At 42.3% G+C, this 15,856-nt stretch overlaps 1 protein-coding gene across 3 annotated transcripts in view; it reads right to left on the bottom strand.

Moving 5' to 3' along the window:
• znf438 (zinc finger protein 438) overlaps positions 1–15,856 on the bottom strand; it is a 56,303-nt gene that overhangs the window by 37,833 nt on the left and 2,614 nt on the right. The window contains exon 1 of one of the 3 annotated variants that reach the window (XM_082546669.1): positions 4,084–4,157. The exons of the other annotated variants lie outside the window; for them this stretch is intronic. The gene's annotated coding sequence lies outside the window, so the exon portion shown is untranslated. Of the gene's footprint in view, positions 1–4,083; positions 4,158–15,856 lie in introns of those variants that run through there. 3 annotated transcript variants of the gene reach the window in all.

Genomic DNA, 15,856 nt, shown 5'->3' with positions numbered 1-15,856 from the left:
CTTCAGTTTTAGTGAATGAAATTTTAGTATTTCATTTGTCAGATATGTTCGGATATTTCGGTTTATTTCACACCTCAAACATTTAGTAAACAATTAAGCAAATACAAGTAATCTGCAATAAATTACAGGTAGTAAGAAAATAAACTACTAACTTTTTTACACTACGTCCGCACCTACACGAGTATCTTTGAAAACGCAGCTGTTTCGTCCACACGTAAACGGCGTTTCGACTCACCGAAAACTGAGATTTTTTAAAACTCCTTTTTTGTGTTTACCTGTGGACGAGGAATACAGAGTTCGTCACACAACGTCAAAGGTATGTGCCTTCCACGTCACGCTGTGCGCCACGTTATTGTTTACATGAGATGAATTGCAGAATGGCAGATAGAGACAAAATACTGTTAATCTGACTATCTTCGGTTTTTACAGGCTTACATACACACGCAGCTACTGTTCTTCTATTTAGAAAGGCAGAGGTGTCACGGTGTGATTATTTTACATGTAGTTGGTTTTTTTTCCTGTGTAATAATATTCAACATTGCTATCAATACACTTTTCAAAACATGCCTCTCTGTGCAAAATGGGTTTAAAAACATAAACAGCTGTGGGATCCTGTTTGTCCGTGATTTAGACGGGGGGAACAAATCGCGGCAGGATCAGCCTGATGTTATTTATATCCCGCTGTAACTTTACTGTATAAAGAGCTAAAATCTCCAAAATGTCAGGAGTAGTTAGTCATTACAACGAGTGTTTGTGAACTAAAAATCAAGAATGTGGGATACTGTTTGTCCGTGATTTGAAGAGCCCAGCGAAAACCAATTCTGCAGGGGAGACCTACCTCGGCACTTGTGCAGGTGAAACCAAAGGGAAGATTGGCTTCACTATATTTTCTAGTCTTTGGTTTAGAATGAAGTTGGTTTGGAAACATATTCACTGATGCTTCATCTCCTGCTTTGCGTTTCTGTGGCCGCCCCGTGCTAGCAGTGTCCAAGCGTTTTGTTTTTTCTCCCCCTTTCATTCCGCCCCCCCTGCAATGGCTCTGCGCCCCCCCTAGGGGGCGGGCCCCACACTTTGGGAAGGTCTGCGTTAGCTGGTGACTCAGCACTCCAACCCCCCCTTGCTCAAAAAAACCCAAAAAAACCCAACTAAACTAAACTAACTGCAGCTAAACCAGAGAGTTCAAAATCCTTAGAGACACTGCAGGGAAACAATGCTACAAAATGCCCTTTTTTCATGAATGAGTTTCACAATAGAGGTCAACCAGTCAACCACTCACCAATCCACAATCTCTTTTACACTTCCCTTAATTCCCAACAAGCTTTCTACTTCTAGAAGAAACTCAGGAAAGAGACAGGCATAGGGAAAAGTCTAAACAGTACATGCTAGCACCACCTAAATAGCACCTACCAGAAAAAGCACACTGGGCATAATCCCAGCCATAAATCGTATCCACTTCTTGCCCACCATATGAAATTCCCTGTAAGCCCTAACATTATGGCCATACCTAAAGATAGCAGTCCAGCTTGTAGGAGCAGAATAAAACTGGAAAATACATCCATCATAAAGAGGAGGAGGTTATTTTGGCAGTGTGCGGAGATGATAAAAGTGCAGACATACTCAGTGCCCCGTTTCTAAACTGTTTGTTAATCTATCATTTGGCACAAGGAGGAATGAGATAACAATACGACGTGGCTTACGGTGAGCGTGGCCGCCGTGCAAAGATCGAAGCGTGTCCTTGGAGTGACATTATTTATTGAAATAAATTCACTCAAGCTGAAATGTGTATAGCGAATGCATTATGAACAGCGCTTCTGATGGAGTGGAGAGCGCATTAACTCACCGTAACATTGCCTTGCTCTTTTCAACAGATGTCCCTTGTGTGACACACGGCGGGGAAAAATGGAGAGGAAAAGGTCTGAACGCTTTAAATTAGCCCTTTCACAAATGGAAGGGATTTTCCATTTGATGGCCTATTTGAACGTATAGACAATTCTGTGAGCCGAGATTCCGATCTTAATTACTTCGTTAATTAGCTGTGATTCATGGGGAAAAGCCTTGCCCTACCCAAAGTCCCTCTGTATTGCTTAGGGGGGTTCCAAGAAGCTCTCACATCCTCACTGACTTTTTAAAGCACCAATCTTGCACTTGTGACACTGTCTGCCTTTGCTGAAGGGCCCCCTCCCCAAAAAAGAAAATGTCAGCAAACCCCACAGAGCCAGAGAGCCTTCGAATTCTACTGCCTGAGGAAGGCGAAGCAGATCGGGCCTTCTGCTACTCCCCGTCATTCCCTGATCCACCACGGACTCAGATCACAGGGATGCATTCCACAGATTTATGTTTATCGTTTTCCAATGAAAGAGTGATAGCCGGTGCAACTGCCCTGCACTGCTCCTCTCTCTCTGTGTGATAAATATAAAATATGGCCACTCGTGCTGGCTGCTTAAACTTGGCCGATCGTTGGAGCATTTAGTTAATCGGAGAAAAGCAGCATGAATAAAAAATAAATAAATAAATAAAAACCTCTCAGGACAAAACGACAAGGCTTTGTCCAAACACCCCAACAAGAAGTTCTCACTCAACAAGATGGATCAAGCCTGTTCCCTGTCATGCTGCATCCGGATTATGTGCCACCTACAGCGCTTAGTATCTCGGACAGCCAGGGCAGAACTTGGGGGGGGGGGGAGTAGGCGTTCTGGCATGCAGGTTAGCTTTGAGAGAGCAGCAGGCTAACAAAAAGGAAAGGTAAGGTCCAGCTGAGGCAGCTGCTTGCTATTACTCCATCCCAACCCCCCCAACTCCACTCTTCTCTGGCAGGAAATAAGCAATCATTTAGTACTGACAGGTACATGCTGAACCGCTGCTATCTCTGCTCTGAATCCAACCAAAAACTGGATTACAGCAGTTTAGTATTAACCTTAAGCGTCTTAAATATCTGTGCCGAGGTTAGCCTCATGGCTTTTAGAGTGTGAGCATATATTTTCCTGAGCAGGATAAAACGTGAAGTAACGCTGGCGTTCCACACTGAAGTGAGAGAGATCCAACTTCTGCTTTTAACAGAAAAAAGCATCTTGCACAAGGAAAGATATCAGATTTAAGTGTTTTCGGTGCGTGCGTTTGTGTAGTTGCCACTGAGACAGAAAAACATAACTGCAAACAAAGAAAAAGAAAATAGAAGGGGAAAAAAGCTCTTCTCAAACATGCAAGGTGCTTTTCTGGTTGTGAAAAGCAGTAATTTAGAGGTCTCTGGTGAGCCGCACAGGGTTCAGCGTGTCCAACAGGATTCGAAGTGTAGCTGCAGATCTGCCTTAATGCACTGCCAGGTCACCGTTTCTGTGTGAAAATGGCAATGCAAGGACAGTGTGACTGCTTGTAGCTTGGGGCAAATAAACAAGGTGGTAGTAGAACGAGGGAGGGGGGGGGAGGCAAGAATGACTGCCAACCGGTCATGCTGCAGTGTAAATCCATGTCTGTTAAGACTCATTATGGGGACTTCAAAGAATTTAAGAGATGGGAACAACAGCTTCAAGCTGCCATTTCATTATTGAACCAAATGGGAAAATGTGATCACAGATCCCTCTTTGTTCCTCCTTATGGCATCAAAGAAAACATTACAGTGTTTGCCACTGAGCTAGATTGAGTAGATCTAACTTGTAAATATTAGTTTACAAGTTTCTCCTCTTGTCTCAGTAGTAAGCTGCAATTAACTCCAACTCCGATGTCACGGAGTTACTGTTCTGCAGCCTCAGCACAGAGGAGCGTAGCTCTCCAACCCACAGCTGACCTCCAGAGCCCAACGACTACAGCTGCCAGCTGCAGTCCATGACAGTGGAGTTAGGGACCACATCCGTCTGCAGCAGCAACAACATGGACAGGCCAGCCGTTAGATTTAAAAAACAGAAGAACAACTGAACTTTCAGATTCAGGGAGGGTTGCCCACCAGGAAACTGATCACAGACGAGTTGGGAGAAAAGAATGATAAAAATAAAAACACGCAAAGAAAGTGTATGTGTGCAAAACAATATGTCGTTATCATTACATTATCATTTTAACCAGTTAGATCACTACCAGATGTGCTATGATTACCAAGTGAAATCTTGAGAAGTTCATCCAAGTTCATCCATCAGTTCATCCTCAAGTACAAATACATCTCCTCCTGGTGCTCCTGAGACATCACATCCAGAAGAATAGGATGGACATGAAGTCACTGTGGTAAAGTTCTTCCTTTCCCTAAAGACAATGTTTAAGAGGTGAAGAGAATAGGATCGATGCACCAAAAGGGAAGGAACAAGCTCAAGTTTACAAGGTTACAAGACTCCTTTGGAAATATTAAAAACATCTAGACAGAACTAGTTATAGCTCACAACAAACAATGGAAGGAAAATTAAAAATAAAACCATATGCAAACACTTACTTAGATTGGTGGTAGATCAAGAAATTACACACGAACAGAAAAAGCACCCATATAGTTCTCTTATATGACTGTTAGGATCAGCCTGCTCTTATACTAGCTGTAGCCTATGGACAAACATCCACTACCCTACTCAAATCAATGGGGAAAAAATCATAATAAAACTATATACTTACATATGGTATAAACTGCTTAGTGCTTTCAGCCTACATGGAGAAAATCAGTTGAGTTGCAGTCAAAACTGCAGAACCAAGAACATGTCAAACTTTGGTCAATTTCAACTAAACTATAAGCTCAGGAGGAACATCAGTGTGGTTGAAAAGAAGAAAAAGGTTTCTCTTACTCGCCTCATAAACAGGGAGGCTGTACTGAGGGCCAACCTGGAGCTATAAGTGACTGAGTGACACTATGACACCCACAGTGCCCAGCCTGCAAGGTTTTTGTTTTAGGCCGCTGCTCTTCACCATCTAACTAACAGAAACCAATTTTATTCTTCAATACACAAACTACAGCCAACACACAATATAAATAATAAGTAAATACATTTAAAGTAAAACAGAACTTCAGTTTGCACTGATGCTAAAAAAAACCTATAGTCAAATTATACCTTAAGTGACAGCCTCTTGGCAGCTTTATATTCAGAATAACAGGCTACAGACCAACACAGGAGATGTAGAGAATGCAAACTTAATATTAGAAGACAGGGCAATGAAACGTCCTCCCTTTAACTTAAATAGCCTCATCCTTGTCCTAAATTTCCCAAATGTATTATTCTTTCCAAAGAAATAAATCAAATCTAACATTAGCATGGCTGATGACACCGTGCCAAGGCGGCTAGGGCAAAATAAAAATGCCCACATACAGATAGGAGCAAACAAGCAGTCAGCTCTGTTGTTCTGTCTGCGAAAGCCTTGCAGGCCCTCGGGCTCGGGAACCACTTCTCCCACTACAAACAGCTCTGCGCTCGGGCCCCAGATGTCTCATTACTGTAAAACAAGCAGAAAGATGAGCGACGTACAAGCCACTGGCCCACAACGCTGCCTCCCTTTCAATTAGAAAGGATTAGCTTAGCCTGAGCGGGCCTTCCTGTGCTGTGATATGCTACCTTGCCTCGTGCAGGACAGCCATATGTCAGAGTTAAATAAATTACAGAGGAGCTGAAAAGCTTGGCGATAGCAGAAAGGGAGTTATGGCTCCACTGAAGTGCACAACAGGCTTAATGGGAGTAGGATGCTATAGCCTCTATAAAACTTTACACCCAATGAAAGGGGGCGTGGGCAGAGAAACAGGTATACGCCTTCCCCCAGTGACTGCTATAAATTAGACCTATAGGATCCCACAATTCCTCGGTGGATTTAGCAGTTTTACTCAGCGTGCATCAATCAAGTGATAAAGCCAAGCCTGTGAAATTTCTGCAGCGTCATGTTTTGGCTACACAAGCTGGACAGCTCTCATCCAGGCCCCGTGACACGCTGTCTAGGATGGGAGACCAAACCTAACGGGATAGCCAGGCCCTCATACTGCCTGCATCAGTCACTTTTATGGGCACAGGGCGGTGTGGGCTTTAACAAGACATTTTACTCGTCAAAGGAACCGACATTACATAACCATAAAACGATGAGGCCCACAAATCACCCGTCGACTTGTGACGCATGGAAGGGCTGGGCTTGTTGTGTGGCTTACAGCTGGTACACAGTCTGCACAGTCTAGTGTTTGTGGGTGAACTGGTAACGACAACAACAAAAGATCCCCAATGCAGCCCGTTTGCTCTGTGGGCCAGGCGAAAGCAGCCCAAGTGCTGGAGTTACGACAGCGTCCCACATAGAAACCAAAGTAAAACTACACTAACCCCTCTGCCCACCACGCCACATCATTTTCCAGGGAGTCTGTGCCATAGCTGGAGAGACTCCACTGACCAGGGGCGTCTGTGGTTGAACTGAGCTAGTCTGCAGGTCTGGAGAGGCAGGCAGGCTCCGCTACACCCCTGACATGGAGCACCATCGCAGGGGGAACGTCTGAGTAATGGCGGGGTAACTTGATCCAGGGCTGGGAAGGAGTGGGAGCAGCCCTGACGCCTAAATCATAGCTGTGGGATGGAGGCAGGGAGACACACAAATGTGTCTGGAGGAAAGATATGCCGAGAGATGAGAGGCTGAGGAGACAGTGGGTAGGGCAGGCAGAGAAATGAGCAGCAAGAGGAGAGCGGAGGGGAGGGAAGGTGAGATGGTATATCTGGGAAATGGCCAAATGACAGGGGATGAAAGCGAACGCCTCTCTTCTAACTTTCATGCGAGCGCCGTGCCCGCCGCCGGAGTGGGAGGGGCCTCGGAGGGACGACAAGGCGTGGGTTTGGGTTTCAAATTCTCAAGCCCGTCTCAAACAGAATAAACACGCGTAGGCCCAAAATGACTTCCATTTTCCCTGATGTCTGAGATACTTAGACTGGCAGACATAAATAAATATATCCCTCTTCATATAGGCCAAAACATTTAACCGGGAATTAACCTGCTCTACGGAGCAGAAAGCAAAGAATCACTTTAACACTTACAGAGGCCAGCATAAAATAAATGTCAGTTACGTGCATCATTTTGCAGTAACTTCACCAACTAGCAGGACATAACTGGCCTCTACAAGTTTCCTCATAACTGCTCGGATCGTTTGCTCATACCGAGGCTGCTAGCTTGTGGCTAACTATGAACTCCAGCGTTAGCCCCTTTTCCTTTATCGGCTTCTTTAAAATGCTCACGTTCAGCTTGGTGAGCATTTTAAAGAAGCTGATATCTGTAGCCCCATTTTATTTTTTTAGAACAACTCCTATATTCTCTGTTTCTCATAAAAACACGACATAATATCAACATTTGGAACAAGAGAAGACCAGACATATTTCACATTTTATATCAAGGAAAATAAGACACTGTAACACCGGTAACAACACAACAAAGTGTGTTAGCTCTGCTACTCTAGTAGAGTTAAAAATCAGCACTGTGTATGGCATTCAAACTCTTAAACTGTAAGATTAAACTGCCTGCTAGTCCCTAAAGAATGCTTCTTACACAACATTAGTGATAATTTTAAGTGTCATGACTCGGGTCCTGCTTTATTGCGAGATGTGTAGAAAAACAGAACAGGGTTCACACAGAGTGGAGGATTGGGGGGGGTAGTAGGAGCACTATGCCTTGTTTTTGTAGGGGCCAACAAGAACCAGAACAAATGAAACCTACTTGATTCATGCTTATGGATTTATGCCCAAAGTAACCAGTTTAAATGTCATTTATTTCCTCTTAAGACTTAATGAAACTGAGACTTTTTTTAAATAACTTTAAACTTCAAAAATACTCTTGTTCTTCTTTAGCAACCATCAGTATTTGCAAAACATTGCAGCAAAATTAGACCTTTAAAAATACCCTGCTATACACATTTAAAAAACTCCAATACAAAAATAGAGAATGATGAGAAAACCCCATGACTGCACCAACTCATAGCAGGGCTAGGCCACTAAACCACTTCATGATCGTGGCAGAACGCAGCTTCCTTTTCCTAAAACCTTTATATACAAACAGAGAGAACATCCTGCTACACATTTTTAAGAGCTGTTTTCAGTTGGAGGTTAAGCTTGGGGTTAAGGGCTTTGATCAAGGGCACCCCAGTGTGGAGGTATTGCAGAAAAAGGTATATACACTTTCTCACTAGATCTGTAAGAGCTGTAATTGAAACTCGTTATCATAAAGCACCTGATTTGACTTGTGACGCATCACACTGACAAATCTAAAAAGTACCACTCTGTAACCGGTAAGTACAGGGTCGGTACTGAAGTCTACTCTCATCAAAACACTTGGTGGCATTTTTGACCAAAATGGTTTGCTAGAAGTGGAACACAGCCAGGAACTATGCTAATACTCAGAGGGGCAGCCTAATATAATAATATACCTTAGCTGCCTGCAGCCTACAAATCCTGTAACAGTCGGTCATTAGACTTCACATGTAATTTTCAATAACTTTTCTTGGAAACAAGAGTCTAGCAAGACCAACAATTTAGCCGAGAAAGAAATGCTCACCAGACTATTACTGAACCACATCCTCCTTTTTTTCCCCCCATCCACAATATGGTCGCCTATTCATTATTCAGGCTAGAGATGCATTTTCCTTGTTCTTCAATCCGCCACTCTTGACTTCTTTGGGCAGCACTTAACAGATGCAATGCATATCATCTGCACAGAATTCAGATAGAACTGAAAAAAAATGGGGGGGAAAGTGGGCTAAATGGGATGAGAAACTTTAAGGTTTTCTTTTCAAAACTCACACAGGAGAGTTCTATCTTTTTAGGAAAAGAGCTGCATGTTAATTCAGTTTTGCAGGGTCTATATTGGGCCCATAATGTAGACGCACCATAACTGAGAAAGTAGGCCAAGCCTTCCAGCAAGTTTCAGCTCAGAAAAACACAATTATTAGCAGCTACACAGTCCGACCTGCGAGCTAATCCATGCAGAATGACGGGCGGAATGTTAGGCTGTATTATCATATCCCTCGTGTAAAATGTCAACAAGTTTTGGGAATGCTCTCAGCTTCTTCTTTGTTACTCTACTACTTAGGCTGTTACTTCAAAGCTTGGAAACAGAATGATGCCTGAGTGCAGAAATCTGGTGTGTGCATGTGTGTGTGTTTGTGCGTTATGGTAACCTGATCTTGGTTATGATTGAGCGGAAATGTTAGACAAGCATCTAAGTTTCCTCTGCCTGCTTCCACCATCCTCATCTAGCCACATGTGAAACCACAGCTTAGCTGCGCGCCGGCTAGAACTAAATGCTCCAGTTGTTGGCGCTCAAACATGTTTACACGCTGGATGCTGGGCTTTGCATGCCAGTCCCTTGCTCATATTCTGGGAGCAGGGGGTGGTGGGAGATGTTATCATGTAGCACAATTCTTTTTTTTTTTTTTTAATCGTTGAACCTTAAAAGTGTGAGACATTTCCCACAGTGAGTTGTGTGATAAAGGAGGTCGTGCGTGCGTGCGTGCGTGCATGTAGGAAGACAGAGAGGGTGTTCCTCATGCTGAGTCATCTGTAGGCCAGAGCGCGGCTCTGAGTCGGCGAAAAAAAAAAAAATCTTTAAAAGAAAAATGTGTAGGCTAACCAATTTTCCAAGTGAGCAGAAAGCTGCTCTGTGAAATGAACAATAAAAGTAAATGCAAGTCATTTCCCAGATTTACCAAAGCCACAATCAAAGCTGATTTATGAGTACGTCATTAGCTTTATAAGTGGATATGTCACATAATCTGGCAGCTAGCCTAAATGAAGTGCACACTCAGTTTACGCTGCCGTGCTCAGCTGGAGTGACCTGCGCTCATGTCACATGAGACAGTCCTTGCAAGGCAAACATAAAGCAGCCACTTAAAGGCAGAGAGCGCCATTCTGCACATCGCAAAAGGGCCACTTCACTCGAATTAGGTCAAATCAAAACATTTTGCCACTTATCTAGCCATGCAGGTCTGATGTCTATTAGCTCAGATTCTACTGTTCGAGGGGATCCTGGGTGCCCGTGCCATAGCCCTATGATTCTTCTACCGGGGTTAAGCTATGTGGCATCTTACTGATATTTCAGGAAGTCCCACAACAGTTACCCACAGGAAAGATACACAACAGAGCAAACTTTAGGGGAATGTCCTAATTAAATTAGTCTAGCTACAAGATCATATACATTTCTAAATCCTGGTGACTTCCTTTTTGAGTTACTGCATTTACAGAGATTTTCAGAAAACTTGACCTCTGACCTTGAATATGAGGTCACACATAATTGGAATTTTTAATACATACACTACCGGTCAAACGTTTTAGAAAACCCCAGTTTTTCCAGTTATTCATTGCAATTCAAGTCATTCAAGTTTAGTGAATAGTTAAGTTAAACCCTACAACCATAATGGGTGGCTGTGGCTCAGGTGGTAGAGCAGATCAGCTACCCATTGGAAGGTTGGTGGTTCGATCCTTGGCTTCCCCAGTCTGCATGTCAAATATCCTTGGGCAAGATACTAACCCCAAGTTGCCCTCCAATGTGTTCATCAGAGTGTGAACGTAGATTAGTTTGCACTTGTGTGAATGAGGCATGTTGTACAGTGGGGCAAAAAAGTATTTAGTCAGCCACCGATTGTGCAAGTTCCCCCACTTAAAATGATGACAGAGGTCAGTAATTTGCACCAGAGGTACACTTCAACTGTGAGAGACAGAATGTGAAAAAAAACTCCATGAATCCACATGGTAGGATTTGTAAAGAATTTATTCGTAAATTAGGGTGGAAAATAAGTATTTGGTCACCTCAAACAAGGAAAATCTCTGGCTCTCACAGACCTGTAACGTCTTCTGTAAGAAGCTTTTCTGTCCCCCACTCGTTACCTGTATGAATGGCACCTGTTTGAACTCATCATCTGTATAAAAGACACCTGTCCACAGCCTCAAACAGTCAGACTCCAAACTCCGCCATGGCCAAGACCAAAGAGCTTTCGAAGGACACCAGGAAAAGTATTGTAGACCTGCACCAGACTGGGAAGAGTGAATCTACAATAGGCAAGCAGCTTGATGTGAGAAAATCAACTGTGGGAGCAATCATCAGAAAATGGAAGACATACAAGACCACTGATAATCTCCCTCGATCTGGGGCTCCACGCAAGATCTCATCCCGTGGGGTCAAAATGATCATGAGAACGGTGAGCAAAGATCCCAGAACCACACGGGGGGACCTGGTGAATGACCTGCAGAGAGCTGGGACCAAAGTAACAAAGGTCACCATCAGTAACACACTACAACGGCAGGGAATCAAATCCCGCAGTGCCAGACGTGTTCCGCTGCTGAAGCCAGTGCATGTCCAGGCCCGTCTGAAGTTTGCCAGAGAACACATGGATGATACAGCAGAGGATTGGGAGAATGTCATGTGGTCAGATGAAACCAAAGTAGAACTTTTTGGTATAAACTCAACTCGTCGTGTTTGGAGGAAGAAGAATACTGAGTTGCATCCCAAGAACACCATACCTACTGTGAAGCATGGGGGTGGAAACATCATGCTATGGGGCTGTTTTTCTGCCAAGGGGACAGGACGACTGATCCGTGTTAAGGACAGAATGAATGGGGCCATGTATCGTGAGATTTTGAGCCAAAACCTCCTTCCATCAGTGAGAACTTTGAAGATGAAACGAGGCTGGGTCTTCCAACATGACAATGATCCAAAACACACCGCCCGGGCAACAAAGGAGTGGCTCCGTAAGAAGCATTTGAAAGTCCTGGAGTGGCCTAGCCAGTCTCCAGACCTCAACCCCATAGAAAATCTGTGGCGGGAGTTGAAAGTCCGTGTTGCTCGGCGACAGCCCCAAAACATCACTGCTCTCGAGAAGATCTGCATGGAGGACTGGGCCAAAATACCAGCTACTGTGTGTGCAAACCTGGTAAAGACCTATAGTAAACGTTTGACCTCTGTTATTGCCAACAAAGGTTATGTTACAAAGTACTGAGTTGTATTTTTGTTATTGACCAAATACTTATTTTCCACCCTGATTTACGAATAAATTCTTTACAAATCCTACCATGTGGATTCATGGATTTTTTTTTCACATTCTGTCTCTCACAGTTGAAGTGTACCTCTGGTGCAAATTACTGACCTCTGTCATCATTTTAGGTGGGGGAACTTGCACAATCGGTGGCTGACTAAATACTTTTTTGCCCCACTGTATAGAGCGCTTTGAGTACTCTGGGAGAGTAGAAAAGCACTATATAAGAATCACTCCACTTACCATAAACCACCTATCTAAATGTATTTATTTTATTGAGACTTTTCCTCTTTCTTTTCACTTTTCCTTACACTTAATTCTTTGTACAGCATACAAATACTCATTTTCTTATGCAAATATTGGCAGGGTGCTGCCATCACACCTCACTGCTTGGGTTAACAGCGCCTGCAGCTTTGATTGGGGATCCTGACCATTTTGGTGATCAGATAATAGCCTTGTGTTTACAACATCAGAAATCATTGAAATACATTCATTACAATACTGAGTGAGAGTGGAGGAGATCACCAAATGTTCTGTTCAGCTCACAAGAAACCAAAAACTACATTTGCTATAACATGTAATATATCGACTACTGTCTCTATGCTGTCTGTGGCAGCTTTGCTATAAAAACTACTTTCAGTAATGTATCCATTATGTTTAATTAGTCATCTGACTAATTGTCAGGAATTTCTTCTCCAGTAGAAAGCAGTTCCAGAGAAATCTTCAGATTTTCCCATAGAAATAACGGCCAGGGACGCACACAGCAAGGATTTCACAAATATTCAGGTCACTAAGAGTGAAAGGCAGCCAGCTGCTCTGCTGCCTTTAATGCTTCATTTAAGTTCACAATAAATATGCTGCGCTCGTCTCCGTGGGCATTTTTTTTTTATTCTAAAGAAGAGAGTAAAGAAAATGGCAAGTGCAGCATATTCATTATTACTTTAAATTAGCTGGAAGTCCAGCAGTGCTTAAATACTTTTTTTTTTATTTTAATTTTTCCTTTTTCAGTTTTTCCTTCCATAAAAGACGTTATTACCCAGGGCCAAAGGAAACACATTAGCACCGTAAATGTTTGATTGACAGGGTTTATTTAGATAGAATAGAGTATTTATTCTTATGATACAGTCATAAATAACAGGACAATACACATTCTGATGACATTCTGGGGACACGTTTATTCCTTTTAAATAAGGGAGTGATTCATTTAAAATGTTAGCATATTTCTTTCTCCATCAATCCGAGAGAACATTGCATATAGGGCTGCTCGATTATGGCAAAAATGATAATCACGATTATTTTCACTGAAATTGAGATCTCGATTATTTGACGATATTTATTTAACCCTTTAAGACCTACTATAGAACCAAGTCCGCCAGAGCTTATATTATTTTTTTACATGTTGTAGTGCCATTTGTGGGAGCATTTCAAGTTGCTAAATAACTGTTATAGCCCATATTTTAATAATATGTATGCATTAAGTCCATAGTAACTACATTAATTGCAAAAAAGTGCAATAAACTACAAAAAAATTTGAAAATCATTTTTGTTTTTTTTACATATATTTCTATTTGGAGAAATTTAAGAGGTTTATCCCTCAAAACTTTAAATACAAAAAAGTTGCAAAAAATAGTTTACAACAACAGGAAATTTATTTTGAGTGTCTTCATAGTTTTATTTTGGAGATACACCAATTTTTATATACTGCAGGAAAAACGAAAAAACAATCCTATGATGCAAATTTGCAAAGAAAACAGCAGGTGCATCAAAATAAACTATTTCCAGCAGTGCAATTCGAGTTCTAAGCATCCCAGAAACTATTCAGAAAAGTCAAACATGACCAGTAGAGGTTTCGGCCAGGAAATGGTAGACATGCGACATGCGACAGTTATATTATACTGAATATTATACTGCAAATTTGCAAAAAAGCAGCATATGCATCAAAATAAACTATTTTCAGCAGTGCAATATGAGTCCTAAGCATCCCAGAAACGACACAGAAAGTCATAAAGTCAAAGATAACTTTTAAAAAGACGAGTATAGGCCCTGAGGCCCTGATAGTGAAAAAGACTACATTTCCGCGAAACTGACGTCACTTCCGGTTTCGGGCAGGTAATGGCGGAAATGCACAAGTTCGCGCTGACGTCTATTCCAACGTAGGAAGTGTTATGAACAGCTGATCGGATCGGCAAAGCGTGTTTCTGGAATATTATGTTTTTGTTCCTGCAAGCGCTTTTTATGCAATTTTTGCAAAGCTATATGTGGAAGGAAACCGTGACCTAGGACAAGCTGATGGCATCAGATGTAAGTACAACTCCTCCGGTTTATTGCGCTAGCTTACGCGGTTCAGGTTCCACGGGGATTTAAAAATAGTTACACAAAACGGAGTGTGCTGCTCTGACCGGCTTTAAAGGGTTAACAATGACTTTAAAAAATAATATAAAATAGTGTGCAACACCACTGAAGTTTTTTTTACCTCTTTTCAACCAACGGCAGTCACTCTCCTCTCCAAATAACTTCTGCTTAGTTTTCCGAGCTTCCTTCGGGTCCTCTTAATCAGCGGTCTCCAACCTTTTTTGCGCCACGAACCGGTTTATGCCCAACAATATTTTCACGGACCGGCCTTTAAGGGGTCGCAGATAAATGAGGGAGGGGCTAATAATCGGCTCAGTCATTTTTAATGATCGTTGAAAGCCCAGATCGTAATCGTGATTAAAATTCGATTAATTGAGCAGCCCTAATTGCATATACTATCAGTTTAACAGTGGACTGTCCTCCTAACTTTTGTTGCTGTTAGCTGGCTAGCCCCTGCCAACTGCATGTTTTCGCTGCCATTCCTGTGACCCGTCAGATCTCTTTACTGTGATCAGCTGTGAAGTGGACAATCACACTAACCAGAACCTGCATCTGATGGAGAGCTGATGGCATCGAGTACATCATGTTCAGCAAGGCAGCAGTGTAGGGATGAAAGAGAAAATTCCTCTGTTCATCTTTTTGCCAAAAGCTACTGGATAGTTTGAATATCTGCAGACAACTACCTGCTAAAAAGTATTAATCAATAACTTGGTAGCTCGCGTCTTATATTATACATACACACGTAGACAGGACAGAATTATTAAGTGCTGCAAAACAGAGCAAGGAATTAAACACAGCTTTTCCAAGCATCCTAGTTATATTTTGGATGCTTATATTATTCTACTAGAAATAAAAAAATTTCCACAGCAACAATAACAATAATTATTTGTTTTTTGCCCGTTACAGTTCAAACCTTTCCTGAAGTTTGTATGCTGTGTATAAACTGGAAGCTCACTCTCAGTTTTAACTTGATTTTACAAACTTTGAGCATTACAAAGTTAAATACTCAGCATTGGTCAGTTTTTCAGGGGGGCTAGTATTTTGTCAGGCTAAAAGAGGTGATGATAATGATGACTCCCTCCTGGCTACTCCATGCTTTCATTCACACACTATAAAGCTGCATGGCCTGGATATGACATCCAGGTCCTAGGCTAGGACACTGTTTGTAGAGAGAGAGATTTTTCTGTCAATTCTTCAGCTTTTCTTTTCTTTTTTTGGTTTCATTGTTTTTTCTGTGAGCCAGCCAATCAGAACAGAAACAGAATGCAGGATTTCCAGTGATGACAACAAGCTCAATCACACTGGAGAGGCTGGTGGTAGGAAACTGAGTGGTGGCGGTTACTGTTTGTGAAGCATGTGTTGGAGGAGTTTTGTTATGAGTGTAAGACCTCCACCAAATGCAGAAAGTCATCTTCTGATTTGAGTGGCATGACCTGTTTTCCATCATCAGCACAAATATCGCTGAAACAGCGATTTCTGTGAATAAAGGGTTTTGCAGTGAAAACATTTTTTCTCTGCACTTCTGAATTAGTTCTCACTGGCATCAAATCAAGCAGACCAGCAAGAGGA

The sequence above is a fragment of the Aulonocara stuartgranti genome, assembly GCF_965226115.1.
Source record: "Aulonocara stuartgranti genome assembly, chromosome: 9".
NCBI lineage: Eukaryota > Metazoa > Chordata > Actinopteri > Cichliformes > Cichlidae > Aulonocara > Aulonocara stuartgranti.
This window is presented reverse-complemented; position numbering and strand designations above follow the sequence as displayed.